Consider the following 14,414-nt stretch of genomic DNA (forward strand, 5'->3'; position numbering starts at 1 on the left):
TGATCTATGAGAGCACCCTACTCCCCTATTTAAAATCTGTCAATGACGGTCCACTGCCCTTAAGAGAAAGCCCCACTGGGCCTGAGAACAGCCCAATGGCCCGGCATCCTCATTCCCTGCACGGCCACGACACCTCACCCACAACGCAGCTCTACACTGGCCGTGTCCAAGACAAGGATGCTGACTCCGTACAACCTGGGGCTCATCTCACTCGAACAATGATCACCTTCTTCAGTGGTCACCCTCTTCATTGCTGACTCTCAAAAAAATGTTTTTTCAGAATGAATCAATATCTTTTTCCTCACAACTTCCAGTCATTGATAATGAGCTCCCCCCAAAAGAGAGAAGACCTAATTCTCAGTCTCCTTATCTGTAAAGTGAGAATAACAAGGAAATATGTGAGGTTTTAAGAGAAATAATATTCATGTGAGGCTGAGGGACAATTCCACCATACAGTAAGCGCTCAATATGTGCTTACTTAATATTAATAGGAATATATTCCATTCCAGCAAACTTAAATCAACGTTTTATGGCTTTGTCCAACAGACTACAGACAAACTGTTGGATGAAACCCTTTGAGCAGATCAGCACAAGCGTACAGGGAGAGGTAAGCGCTGACTCCATTTACAGCTGCAGCCAACCAGCACTATGGGGCGGGGGCAGTTTGCTCAAACTCTTACATGTTGCTTGAGCATTTAGTTGTCATTATTGAATAAACATGTGTAGTTTAGTCAAAGCTCCTGAAACATAAATCTTCAAAGATTGATGCAAATTGGGTTTCAAGTACAACACTCTCACTAGAAATTATTTGAAAATGATAATCTTAGCTCCTCTGCACATCAAAAGGGCATGTTCTTAATGTATCTGACTAAATACACCGAAAGAGTTGTTTAAAAGAAATTAAGATAAAGCCATCCTGAATAAGCTGTCAGTATCATCTACACAAAGCCCCACCCAAGGGTCTCATTTCTCATTTCTCACTTCCACATAGGTGTTCATGTAGCCTAACTTGGGTCTTGGTTTCTTATAACACAGGGTTGGGAAGAGATGTGGATAGATTTATGTAGCAAATTTAAACCTAGGGTATTTGTTGTGTAGGAATCCTAGAAATAAACAAATTGATATATAGTCCGCCTGAAGAAGCATAGCCTTTCCATTTACAACAGCATTAAAATAAAATGAGAGATACATTTAACAAAAATTTACAAGATTTGTACATTGAACATTTTGAAGTATCACCGAAGAAATCTTTAAAAGATTTACATATATGGAAGGCATCCCATGTTCATGGAATAGTAGACAATATTGTTAAAAATGTTAAGACTCCCCAAAGTGATCTACAAATTCAGTGGAATCGCTATCAAAATTCCAGCTGAATTCTTTTCAAAAATTGAAAAACTGATACCAAAATTCATATGGAAGTGCAAGGGGACCAGGACAGACAAAACAATCTTGAAAAAGAAGAACAAAGTTGGAGGACTCAGTTTAAAGTTTACTAAAAAGCTATAGTACTCAAGTCAGTATAGTGCTGGCATAAGTTTGGATAAATAAGTCAATGAGACACAATAAAACCCAGAGGGGAAAAACTTACATTTACAGTCAGTTTTCGACGAGAGTGCCAACAACACTCCATTGAAAGAATAGTCTATTCAACAAATGGTGCAAGGGCAGCTGGGTATCTGCAGGCAAAAGAATGAATATGAAATCTGGACCCCCCATATTGTATATAACAAATAAAAATTAATTCAAAATGGATCACAGACAGAAACATAATAACTAAACCTATAAACTTTCTAAAAGAAGACACAGTATAAATCTTTGTGGTCCTAGGATAGGTTTTGGTTTCCTAGATACAATACCAAGAGCAGAAGTGACAGAAGATAAAGGCAGATAAACTGGACTTCATCAAAGTTAAAACCTTTTTCTTACAAAGGACATCATCAAGAAAGTGAAATTACAGGGGAAGTTTGTTTCTAAGGGATAGAGTGCGTGCTTAGCAAGAAAAATAAAATAAATCAAAACATCTAATTACCTCCCCTATAAAGAAATTGTTTTAATGTTTAAGAAAACTAAAGTGAAATGACAATCTGCAGAATAGGAGAAAAATTTTGCAAAGCATATATCTAATAAGAGACTAGTATCCAGGATATATAACAAATGCTTACAACTGAACAAGACAAAGAAAATCGACCCAATTTTTAAATTTGCCAAGGATTTAAATAGATACACAAATGTCCAATAAGCATATGAAAAGATGCTCAGCATCACTAGCCAAATCAGTATCAAAATGCGACCTCATTTTACACCCAATAGGATGGTTATAATCAAACATGGACAATAACAAGTGTCGTTCAGGAGGAAGAGATACCTTATATGTGGCCATTGGAAAGGGACAATGGTGCAGCTTCTTTGCAGAAGTCTGGTGTTTCCTCAAAAGATTAGAGTTATATGGCTCAGCAATTCCCCTCCTACATATTGAGCCATCCCTCAGTATCCTCGGGGGTTGATTTCTGGAACCCCCACCTTGGATACCATAATCCAAGGATGTTCGAGTCTCTTTACAATCAGCCATCTGGATCCATGAAGTGGAAACTACACATAAGGTGGGCCAACTCTACAGCCAAAAGAATGAAAACATATTCTCACAAAAAACTTGTACATCAATATTCATAGTAGCCAAAAGTTACAAACAATATCCATCCATCAATGAATGTATAAACAAAATTACCAAGCATAGTCCCACAAAGTTTTGGTCTTTGAATCTTTGACAAAGGAGATGAGAATATGCAATAGAATAAAGATAGCCTCTTCAGCAAATGGTGTAGGGAAAACTGGACAGCTGCATGTAAATCAATGAAGTTAGACTACTCCCTCACAGCATACACAAAAATAAGTTCAAAATGGCTTAAAGACTTAAATATGTAGACAAGACGCTATAAACCTCTTAGACGAAAAGATAGGCAAATCATCTGACATACATCTCAGCAATGTTCTCCTAGAGCAGTCTACTCAAGCAATAGAAATACAAGCAAATATATATAAGTGGGATCTAATTAAACTTACAAGCTTTTGAACAGCAAAGGAAACAGTAAGCAAAACAAAAAAACAACCTATGGAATGGAAGAAAATATTTGCAATGAATTAAACTGACAAGGGCCTAATTCCCAGAATATGTAAACACCTTTTACACTTGATAAGAAAGAAAAACAAACAATTCAATCCAGAAATGGGCAGAAGACCTAAACAAACATTTCTCCAATGAAAACATACAAATGGCCAATAGGCACATGAAAAAATGCTCAATATCATTATCAGAGAAATGCAAATCAAAACTGCAATCAAGTATCACCTCTCACCAGTCAGAATAGCCATCATTCAGAAGTTCACAAACAATAAATGCTGGAGAGGCTGTGGAGAATAGGGAACGCTCCTACAGTGTGGTGAGAATGCAGTTTGGTGGAGCCATTGTGGAAAACACTATAGATGTTCCTCAAAAGACAAAAAATTGACCTCTCATATGACCCAGAAATCCCACTCCTGGGCTTATATCCAGAAGTAACCCTAATTCAAAAAGACACCTACACCCCAATGTTCAGAGCAGCACTATTTACAATAGCAAGACATGGAAATAACCTAAATGTCCACTGACAGATGACTGGATAAAGAGTTTGTAGTATATTTGTACATTAGACTACTATTCATCCATAAAAAAATAATAAATTAATGCCATTTGCAGCAGCATGAATGGACTTGGAGAATGAAATTCTAAGTGAAGTAAGCCAGAAAGAGAAAGAAAAATACCATATGAGATCGCTCACATGTGGAATCTAAAAAAAAATAAAACAACCAACAAACAAAAAGATAAAGTTATCTACAGAACAGAAACAGACACAGAGACATAGAAAACAAACTATGGTTATCAGAGGGGAGAGGGTATGGGAAGGAATAAATTGGGAGTTCAAGATTTGCAGATACCGACTATGTATAGAATAAACGGCAAATTTATACTGTATAGCACAGGAAAATATATTTAGTATCTTGTAGTAAATTATGTTTAAAAAGAATGTGAAAATGAATACAGGTATGTTCCTATATAACTGAAGTGTTGTGTTGTACACAAGAAACTGATGCAGCATTATAAACTGACTAGACTTCAATTAAAATATGTTTAAATAGACCAAAAACGAACAAAAAGAAAAAGGATATTATCAAACCAAAGAATAAAGTACTGATTCAGGCTACAACATGGATGAACCTTCAAACTTTATGCTAAAAAAGCCAGACACAAAAGGGCTAATTGTGCCCTTTTAGGTGAACTGTATCTAAGCGTTTATTGTACTATTCCTATAAATTTTCCGGAGGTTTGAATTCTATCAAAATCAAAATAAAATGTATTATTCATTAAAAACATAAAACGATTCCTCACAGGAGGGCTTTAATTATTAAATGCAGAAATGCATGTAAGCTCCTGGAACAACAATTTGCATGTCCACAGACAGTCACTGCTGTCACTGCCACTCAGGGGGTGGTGCCAGCGCTGATGAGACCTGCCTCCACTTGCTGCCCTGCAGGCAGGAGTGAGGGCCTGTGCTCTGACAGGCAGGGTGAGCGTGAACCTGGGTCAGACACAGCCACGCCCCAGACTCTGCGATAACCAGCTTTCTTATACAAACTGCTCCATGTAACATAAACACACTACAGGGATGTATCTTACAACACAGGGAATATAGCCAATGTTTTACAAAAACTATAAAAGGAGCATAACATTAAAAATTGTGCATCTATTTAACACCCTGAAACTTATATCATATTGTAAATCAGCTATACCTTTAGAAAAAATTAAAAAAGTGATTTTAAAATGTTTTCCCTTTAATATTCCATTCGGTTTTTAAGTAACTACTAAACAGCTTAGAATGTATAAAAGCATTTAAGTGTGATAAATTTGTTTACATATATATTTACTTTCAACTTCCTGCTAAAAGAGAATTTAAACAATTTTTTAAACACAGCTTAACAACCATAACAACAAAAAGACAAAAGTGACAGTGAAGAGAAAAAGGAGATTCAATACTTAAATGAATCCAGGGGGAGGTAAAGTCATAAAAATGGATGCCATGAAGTCAGGGTAAGTGTTAAAGGCCGACTAGAAATTCAGCTGTAAGATTCTTGGCAGCTAAAGCAAAAAGAAAAAGATGATGAGGTGGTGGTAGAGCTCAGTGGTAGAGCGAGTGCTTAGCATGTACGGGGTTCTGGGGTCAAGCCCCAGGGCCTCCACTAACAGATAAATACACCTAATTGCCTAACCCCCAAAAAGAGCCCCAAAGAAAAGGAAAAGAGAAATTTCTTTATGAAAGATATCTGATATTAAATTTCGATTAAATACTTAAAAAAAAAATAGAAAAAGATGAGTGACACAAGCGATAATGCCCGTGAGATAAATCTGCGGTGGCTGCTGGCACGTCCCCATGTCCCACGTGGGAAAATCTGAAACATCCTTCTCACCACTCAGAGTCATCCTCAGCCCACACCACCCCTCCCCCTGTTAAATGCAGGAGCACAAGCAGGGCCTGGCCTTTGCTCTCTCTGTGTCACCACAGTGAGACAGGATGGAAGGGGCCAGAGCACAGCCATTCAAGGAAGGCCACAGTAATTAACATCAAAATGGTGAAGCATTCAACCCCCAATAGGCCTTGAGGCTCAAGATGAAGAGATTTAACTTCTAGCAGAACTTGAGCATCATTTTACACCCACTGTAATAGTAACATGGTGAATAACACAACCCCAGGCATCATGGCAGTCCCAAGGCTAGCCAAAAAAGGTCAAATGGTGGGAAATGGCCAACTCCCTGGGAATTCCAACCCCTTGCCCTTAGGCAGGTCCTTCTACTTATTAGCATATGAAACCACCAAGCCCATGAAAACCAGCAACACAGCACCACCTTGCGGGCACCCCTCCCTCTCCCTCTTTGGAAAAGGCCCACACTCTGTCTGTGGAGTGTGTACCTACTTTTTTTTTTAGTTAGCATTAAAGATTTTTATTTCAAAATACAGACGTTTTCTAAGCATTACAGCCAACAGATGACACTTAAAATTCAGCAACGCTTTGTTTACGCTTTAGCCATAGTTCTAACAGATTTCATGCTCAAAAAAAACAAAAAAAAAAGACAAAGAAGAAATTGAAAAAAATAAAAAACCCTGCCATATTTGAAAGAATTAAGATCAACTATAGTCAAATTTCAAGTAAAAATGCATTTCACACAAAATAGAGAAAATGCTCAGAAAGGGTTTTATATCTGGAACCATTCCTTGAAAACTTCCTCACATTCTTTTTTTTTTTTTACATTTTTTATTGATTTATAATCATTTCACAATGTTGTATCAAATTCCAGTATTCAGCACAATTTTTCAGTCATACATGCACATATTAACACTCATTGTCACACTTTTTCTCTGTTAGTTACCATAACACTTTGTGTAAATTTCCCTGTGCTGTACAGTATAATCTTGTTTATCTATTCTACAATTTTGATATCCCAGTACCTACTTTTAATCTGAGCATCAAACCCCAAAACCTCGTGGTGTTTCTCTTGCCTTTCAATGTATCTATCTGAATAAATCTACCTTTACTCAACAGTGGCTTGGTTTTGAATTCTTTCCTGCATGAAACCAAGGACCCACATCGGACGGGGCACATTCCAGGGGCTCAACCAAAGCCTGGGGCACAGCCCTTCCCATGCCCCATGTTTTTTTTGTATCAACAGGACTGGATTTTGAAGGGAGCTCTGAGGTCCCAGCTAAGGGACAGAAGCAGCCCCCAGGGCTCGAATTGGCGGGCAGCCCCTCCCCCAGCAGGGGCCTGGGGTCTGCTCAGTTCTCTGTGGTTCTCTGTTGTGCTGACTCCCCAGCCAGAGAGAGTTCTCCCTAGGCCTATCCCCACAAAACCCTTCTCTCCAAAATACAAGCACATCATGTCACAGTCCTCTTGTTCAACCAGGAAATGTTCAGCCCACATTTTCCTTCCCCAGTAAAAACCTAACTGTCCTCCCTCCGATCCCACCACTTCTTTCTTTGTGAGAACTCTGCACTCCCCACACACCATCGTGAACGCAGGTGCCTTGCTGGTTGGGACCGAGATGTTTCAGTCTCACACAGCCTGCGTCCTTTCACTTTACCCTTGCTACCTTAAAAAAGTCTTTCCTGAGTCTCCCACCCATCTGAATCTGAACTTCACAAAGTGCTGAGTTTACGGTCACTGTGTGCATACTTCCCTGCTTTTGGCTAGGTTTCCTTCTCAAGATCTTCATTAAGGAGCTGCATCAAGACGTTTTAAAGAGGCTATTCTTACATCTGAGCAGATGAGCCTGCATAAAATTTAAATGGCTTTGAAGAGAGAGTTAACCAGGAACAGAGAGGTCGCAGGTCCTAGTCAAGAGTGTCATGAGGCAAAATGTTCTTCAAAGGCTCAGAGTGGCTTCTGAACACGGAGTCAGAAGGGAGGAGGTGCCAGGCAGTGAGTGGGGTGAGTGATACAGGGTACGCTTCCCCAGCTGGGGAAGAAATGGTTTTTTGTCTATTTTTCCAAAAAATTTCTTACTATCTTTTTCTCCTATTGTCACATACCATTTCCTATGAATTAAGAAAATCAATGTCAGTCATTTGGGCCACTTGGGAGAAGCTACATGATGCCATTCACAGGGCTGGGGCATGACAGCCACACCAGTCTAAGTTGAAAGACAAGCGGGGTTATTTCCATGGTGATCACGGGCATGCAGCAAATTTCCCAGCTTCAATGACCTCATCTCAAAGGTGGGGCCAATAAAACTACCTAGCAAAATGCATGATGATTATGGCCAACATCTGTTTACTAGGTAAGTGACCGTGACAGCTGCCACTTAATGGGGAATGAGAATGATCAATGAGGCCCAGTCTACCTGGTCACAAGCACCCTGCCTTCCTGCCTTGGTGCAGCAGCAGAGCTTGTTTAGCTGAGATGAACGCCCCCAGAGCAGCCCCGACGAGAAAGATCCCAGCACTGCACTGCGAGGCCTGTTCCTTTCCTTCTCAGAGCTGATCACAGTTTGCAGTCATCTGTTTTTATGTTTATCACTTTTGTAACTGCCTCCCCTCCGGAGTTTTGCTCAAGGAGCACAGGGCCAGGTGTGTCTTGCTACCTGCTGGATATTCTGTGCTGGGTGACAGTCGACCCCACATCTGGCTCTGGTGCTTAACGAAGAGGGTAGAAGGCCCAGGGGCCCATGCCAAATCGAGGCACCTGCACCCAAAATTATGGTCTGACTTTGGGCAAATTACACAGTCTTCTTTACCCTGAGATTCCTCATCTGTCCATGAAAATAACTGCCCATGGCACACAGAGTTACAAGGATTAATAGAAATCACCAAATTCACAACGTATTCAAGGGGCCACCAGTGCGCCCTCAACAGATACATGCTGCCTTTACGGCTCTGACACACACGAAGCGAGGTGGCCGCACACAGTGAACACTGCTAAGTGCCAGTGTGTTAAGTGCTTCATGTGTGCTCTAATACTCTTTACAACTTACAACAATCCCAGGAACAAAAGAGTATTATCATGCGCATTTCACAGAATCACCAACAGGTTAAGAGAGGTTACATACTATTCCAAGGCCCTATGGTGAGGAAATGGCGATTTAAACCTGAATCTGGGCCCAGACGTGGGCTCCATCTCTCTCCCATCCACCTGACCACTTGCCTATGAAATCCACCTGTCCAATACACAATTTCCAGCTGGCCAGCTCTTAAATGCATTGTGTTCCAACTTTTGTCAATGTTGGTTAATTACCATAAATTGTTCTCAGAAACCACTAAAGAAAAGAAAGGTGGAATCACGTCCCTGCCCACAAAGGAGAGGAAATCTGCCTTGCCTTCTCCTGTAATGTGCAGAAAGCCTTCCCTACACCACCAAATCCTTTTGTATCCTTCCTCCATGTTTATGTTTGCACACAGCTTATTAAAGTAGAAGGTACCTGCAGTAATTCCATCTCGGTTGCTTTCCAAGGTTGCAGATTATCCATAGTCAGTCTGTGAAAGAAATTATTACAATGTGAATGAAAATACTGCAACCATGTCAGTAAACAAAGAATGCTGAAACCAAGTCATCAGCGGCTGCCAACACACCCCAGCAAGGACAGGCCTGCAGCCCAGCCTCTGCAGCCACTCACAACGGTGCCCTCTGAGCAGACTCAGAATAAGAAAGGACAGGATATTAGCCCTAGATAGCTAGGTGTTTGTCTAAAAAGGAATTCAGTGAGTCCAAATGTTTGCTTCCTCCCATACATAGAAAAGCACTAAATTCTTGAACTTGACATACCTGGCTTTCTTTAGATAACAAGCAATCTTTTATTGTTCCAACTTCCCGGTCTTTGTTGTAAAGCTCCTATATATCCTAGTTCCTCCCCAACCTCTTCTGAGCAGTCCCTCAGAGAGATCTGAGAGGCTGTCATCCCAGGTCAAGTCCTCCTGCCAAATAAATCATAACTCTTAACTTTTAGGCTGCACATGTATTTCAGTCAACAGTTTTGGAAACCATGAAAGGACCCAGAGCAGACTTCTCTCCAGCTGAACTCTCCGAGGAACCGGAGCCTTGGTACCAGCAGTGGCCCTTTGTGCCCGTCTGCCTCCTCGGGGAGTCCAGATGAACTTGAGTGAGTCTCTTCTGGTTCTAGGATCTCCCATATTGGTTGATGATCCTGAGTTTTATTTGGCAGTGTATCCAGGTACCTGGCCCTCCAGTTGAAAGATACTGGGGGGAAAATTACCCACCCAGTGGAGACATGCTGGGTGGGGCCTGGTTGAAAGATAACAGGAAACACCCAACTTGAGGAGACGTCCAAAGTGGGGCTGGTGGAAACATACCAGGAAAGTACTCACCCAGTGGAGACGTCCCGAGTTGGTCCAAGTTGAAAGACTGGGTTCAGGACTGAGTGGTTAGGTAAGAGGCTGGTCTAATGTTTTCCTCAATTTGGTTACCTCTACTGAATTTTTCAGGATAAAAGTAAAACTCTTATGAGGAACCTTTCAACTCCAAAATTGGGACCCTCCTCCTGGCTGGTAACAGCTTTCTCCAGTGACAGAGAAACTTGCAGGATTGGTAGAGGCAAATACTTCATGCCATATAGTTGTCCCTGTGGGAAAACTTACTAGCAATTTTATTTTGAGAACCCGACCTTAGAATGGGGAATAGAACTTTCAAAAAAAGAAAAAAAAAAAGAAAAGAAAAGAAAAGAAAAAGAAATGACAGATTGCCAGCCTCCATCTAATACCACAGCCAGGTTTATATACGTACAAATCTTACAACATTAATTGCAAAAAAAAAAAAAAAAAAAAACCTCACCCTGAAAGTAACTAACCAGGACTGTTAAAAACATTTTTAGGAATTCTGAACTTATAAAACAAAATCCCCTTTAGGGGTATCTTGGATGTTTTTTCCTATGTCCTTGAAATGAAAATGTTTTATCTTTCTCTGGGTATTTTATTTTTGTGTACGTATATATATATGTGTTTCATTTTTTTTTAAAGGAAACCTTGGAATCTGCCATACAAAAGGTAGAAATATTGTGTACATATGGTGGCCACGCAAATAAATTGGGATTCTCAACAATCCTTTGATTGTACCAATTTTCAGATATTTTGCCATCTTAACCTTTGTTTCATCAGCATGTACCACAAAGGCCTTTAGCTTTTGGAGAGTAAACTTTTGAATTTTATTTAGGCAACACACCCACTCTCATGTGGAAAATCCTCTTCATCTTATTGGTTTAAAAAATATATATATATTTTATTTTATATAAATGAATATATATAAATTGATGGCCATATGTTGGATCCTTTAATTTGGAAAAACTTTTAAATTGGTGATAGTTGAAAGAGCTCTCTGTATAAACATCTGTTTTATTGGTAACTAATAAAATCAAGTTTAAAGGTCGAAAAATATATCTAATGTTTAACTTAATAACTCAGTTAAAAAAAAAACTGGTTTCAAAAGCTACATTTGTGTTTTTACTTTCCAATCAATGGTTTTAGACATGCTAATAAAAACTTAGAATAATTAATGTTAATTAGGTTGAATAACTGGAAAAAGAATTGTAAAGTTGTAGGAAAAAAAAGATAAGGGGCTTATCCCAAATGGATAAATATTTTTATATGGTTATTTTGAATGAGATAAATAAAATGGACATTTTTGCATTTACATGCAAGGTTTTGATACTACACTACGTAAAGTTAAAAAAATAGAGCCAAAGATATCACCTACTACCCCCAACATTAAAGTTCAAACAAGTCCGTTTTATTTACCACAGTTTAAATATATGTATTTATAGGGCTAATATATATATATATATAGACTGAAATACTTTATCAATGATTGGGACAACAGACCAATTAATGAAATTAAAATTGAGAAGGGCCTAAGCTCTTTGGCTCAAACTTTGGGATCCCAGAGACTTTTCTATAAAATTAGATACAATGCACGGGAAAAAAAAAAGGCTTTTGGCACTCCTTCTAGAAATAAGAATTATTGATTAAACATAATAAATATAAAAATTAAAGGTATAAGATTTAATAAAATTGAGATAAAAGTTTGTAAAATTGGTATATTAAATGGGCTTTGTATAAACATCTTCCTTAATTATCTTTTGGGATAGATATGTTTCAATGGAAAAACGCTTCCTTTTCTTGGTATTACAAGGCTGGGCACGTATCTATCCCTCAGAAAATATTAATTGAACACAGTAAAGGAAACCAATAGAGTTACATGAGCTGTCCAATATAACGTAAAACTAAAAACTAATATTCAGTAGCTAATAAAAAATATAATAAGAGGTTTACCCTGGGTTTAACTTATAACTCAAGGAAAAGAGACCTTACTAAATGCCTTATGCAAGCTTTCAAAGGCAAGATAAAGTAAACCTTAAAATTTTAAACATGGAATTCTTTGTTTACAACTCTTCTCAATGATACAAAGAAGCAAATTAAGGAGATACAATTGGGCCTGCGTGACAGAGAAATTCTCTGGGGAACTGGAAGCGTGTGTCTTTGTCTTGCAGATCAGAAATGTAAATACAGAAAACAGTGACCTAGGACTGAGCCTAATTAGCTCAACGAGATAAAACTCAGGGCCAAAGAAATTTGTGGCATTTTACAACTCAGAACCCTGATGGGTCCTTAAGTCTTTGTCAAGAAATCTTAAATGTCTGTTTCATAAATGGTAAGACTTAGTGATATGAGCAAGCAAATTCAGTTCACTACAACTATTATTATACTTATCTCATAAGTAAGTTTTAAAGTGAAGCTATGAAATCTCTAACTTTTGTCTGTTTATAAGCCTGCGTACACATTGTAGATGTGAGATAATTCTACAGCTGAAAAAATAAAAATCAATGTCAAAGAGCTCTGCTTAATTGGCGTAAAAAATAAGAGCTTACAAATTAAGTAGTTTTAAAATAAAAACTGACCAAATTGACCTTCAGCTTCATGTGAACTGGAAAATATTCAATATTAAGATAATATTTGATATTGTTTAGTTTAAGTATGTTCTAATTAATATAGACATCTTTAAAGTCACCAATATTAAGTATAGTACTTTTACTGAACCTAGGTTTAATGAAAGTCAAATAAGATCCTGTTATATCTGGTGCAGATTTGTTAAAAAATATAATAGTAATGTGGTGTGGTAAAATTTAAATAAATTAAATGCAAATGAGATGAGAGCTTTGGGTAAATTTTTAAAATATATTTTTAAAATGTATGTTTAAGATAATCTCTAAATGTTTGATATCTTTAAATTCTAGAGTTGTGCTACATTAAGTTAAATGATAGGATTTTATTAAATAGCTATGCCATTTTCAGATATAATAAGATTGAAATATGAATTATTTAACATTTAACTTCCCCTTACAGAGAAAATAAAGGTGTTTAGAAGTATTAATAAATGTTTGGTGCCACCTTGAAATAGTCTTTATTATTAAGGGAATGATCTCAGTATCCTAGGAAATTAAGATAAATGTGTAAAGGAAGATATAAGAATGGAATTATATTTTGTTAATGAAAAATAGTGACTTTGTCCTGAAGCTGGTTATTTCTGAATGGAATAGAAAATAAGGAACAAACTAATATGAGTATAGAAAGCTGTGGAAGGCTTGTGGAAGAGGAACCCTGAAGAAAGGGATTTGTACGTGGTCGGAATTGGCTAAATTTAGAATCAACTTGGGCAAAGTAAATAAATCTTAGACATAAACTGGTACAAGAGTAGATTTGGTTTACTCTCTGTTAAGAGGACAAAATTGTCTTCAAATGTTAATCCACCTTCAGTAACAAATTGTAAAGCTTCTTATACCACTTACCTGATCTGTTCTGCCTTTACCTTTGACGTATTTTCTTAATGAATAAGTACTACTTCACAGTGATCTATATGTTTACGTGACCAAGTGTTTTGAAATCTTTTAACAAACTCCCCAAATATCAATTTCTAATTAAAGTTCTTTTAATCTCCAGTTAAGTTTGGGATGCTACAGAGGGCCCCTGAAACATCCCAAAGAGAGATTTTAAACTAGTAAATTTATTTGGCATGTTAAATACATGGTATTGTCAAATGAATAATAAATCTTCTAAGGTTATATTGTATGAGAAAACATTATTAATATAGATACTCTAGAAATTATATGGACTCACTAAAATCTGGCATAACTAAAATGTTACCAGTCATATTTCTGGTTATAGTGACCAGGTTTCTTCATCGATTATAGTGTAACGGTGTCTAAACATGCTTTTAAATTTTTGTCATTTATAGACAGTTAATTGCTTTCTTCTGATGATTTTGCAAAATGCTTTCTCTTCAAGGAGATTTACTGGTTTCTAATAAATTTCAAACTATAACACTGAACTAAACTCGGTAAGAAATTTTAAATGTCTAATGAAAACTGATTAAAAAATTAGTTACATGGGACTGAGTAAACTGGTGAATATGGTTATAATTTTTGATTTTGTCTGACATACTACTGGCTTTTAACCTGTTTCCCTGACATAAAGAAACTCTTCTCCTTAACTAGTTATGATTCACAGAAATTTGATAAATTATACCTATGTAAGCAGACTTGGAACAGTTATCTTTTCTCTCTATCTGATCCCTCAAGAGACTAAAATCTCTTAGGTCCCCAGTGGCTCTATCAGACAAATGAGGAAGATCATCTCCTAACAGATATAGGAATCTCAAGGTATTTTAAGGATTTTAAAGAGAAAAGAATTTACCTAAATGTGTAAGGCAGAAAACCATGACAAGACATTGATGTGGCTTTCCTGGCCTTAGAAAACCTTATTAACATTCTACCCTGAGACTCCTAATTAAAAGTTCCAACACAGCCAATTTAAAAAAGCCTATAT

At 37.6% G+C, this 14,414-nt stretch overlaps 1 long non-coding RNA gene across 1 annotated transcript in view; it reads right to left on the bottom strand.

Annotated features, from left to right (window-relative positions):
- LOC135322487 (uncharacterized) overlaps positions 1–9,697 on the bottom strand; it is a 41,576-nt gene extending 31,879 nt beyond the window's left edge. The window contains exons 1-2 of the long non-coding RNA XR_010383061.1: positions 9,349–9,697; positions 9,005–9,059 (exon numbers count right to left, since the gene is read on the bottom strand). This is a non-coding gene — a long non-coding RNA (uncharacterized LOC135322487). The remainder of the gene's footprint in view (positions 1–9,004; positions 9,060–9,348) is intronic.
- Between the last annotated feature and the right edge of the window lie 4,717 nt (positions 9,698–14,414).

The sequence above is a fragment of the Camelus dromedarius genome, chromosome 11, assembly GCF_036321535.1.
Source record: "Camelus dromedarius isolate mCamDro1 chromosome 11, mCamDro1.pat, whole genome shotgun sequence".
In the NCBI taxonomy this organism is placed as follows: domain Eukaryota; kingdom Metazoa; phylum Chordata; class Mammalia; order Artiodactyla; family Camelidae; genus Camelus; species Camelus dromedarius.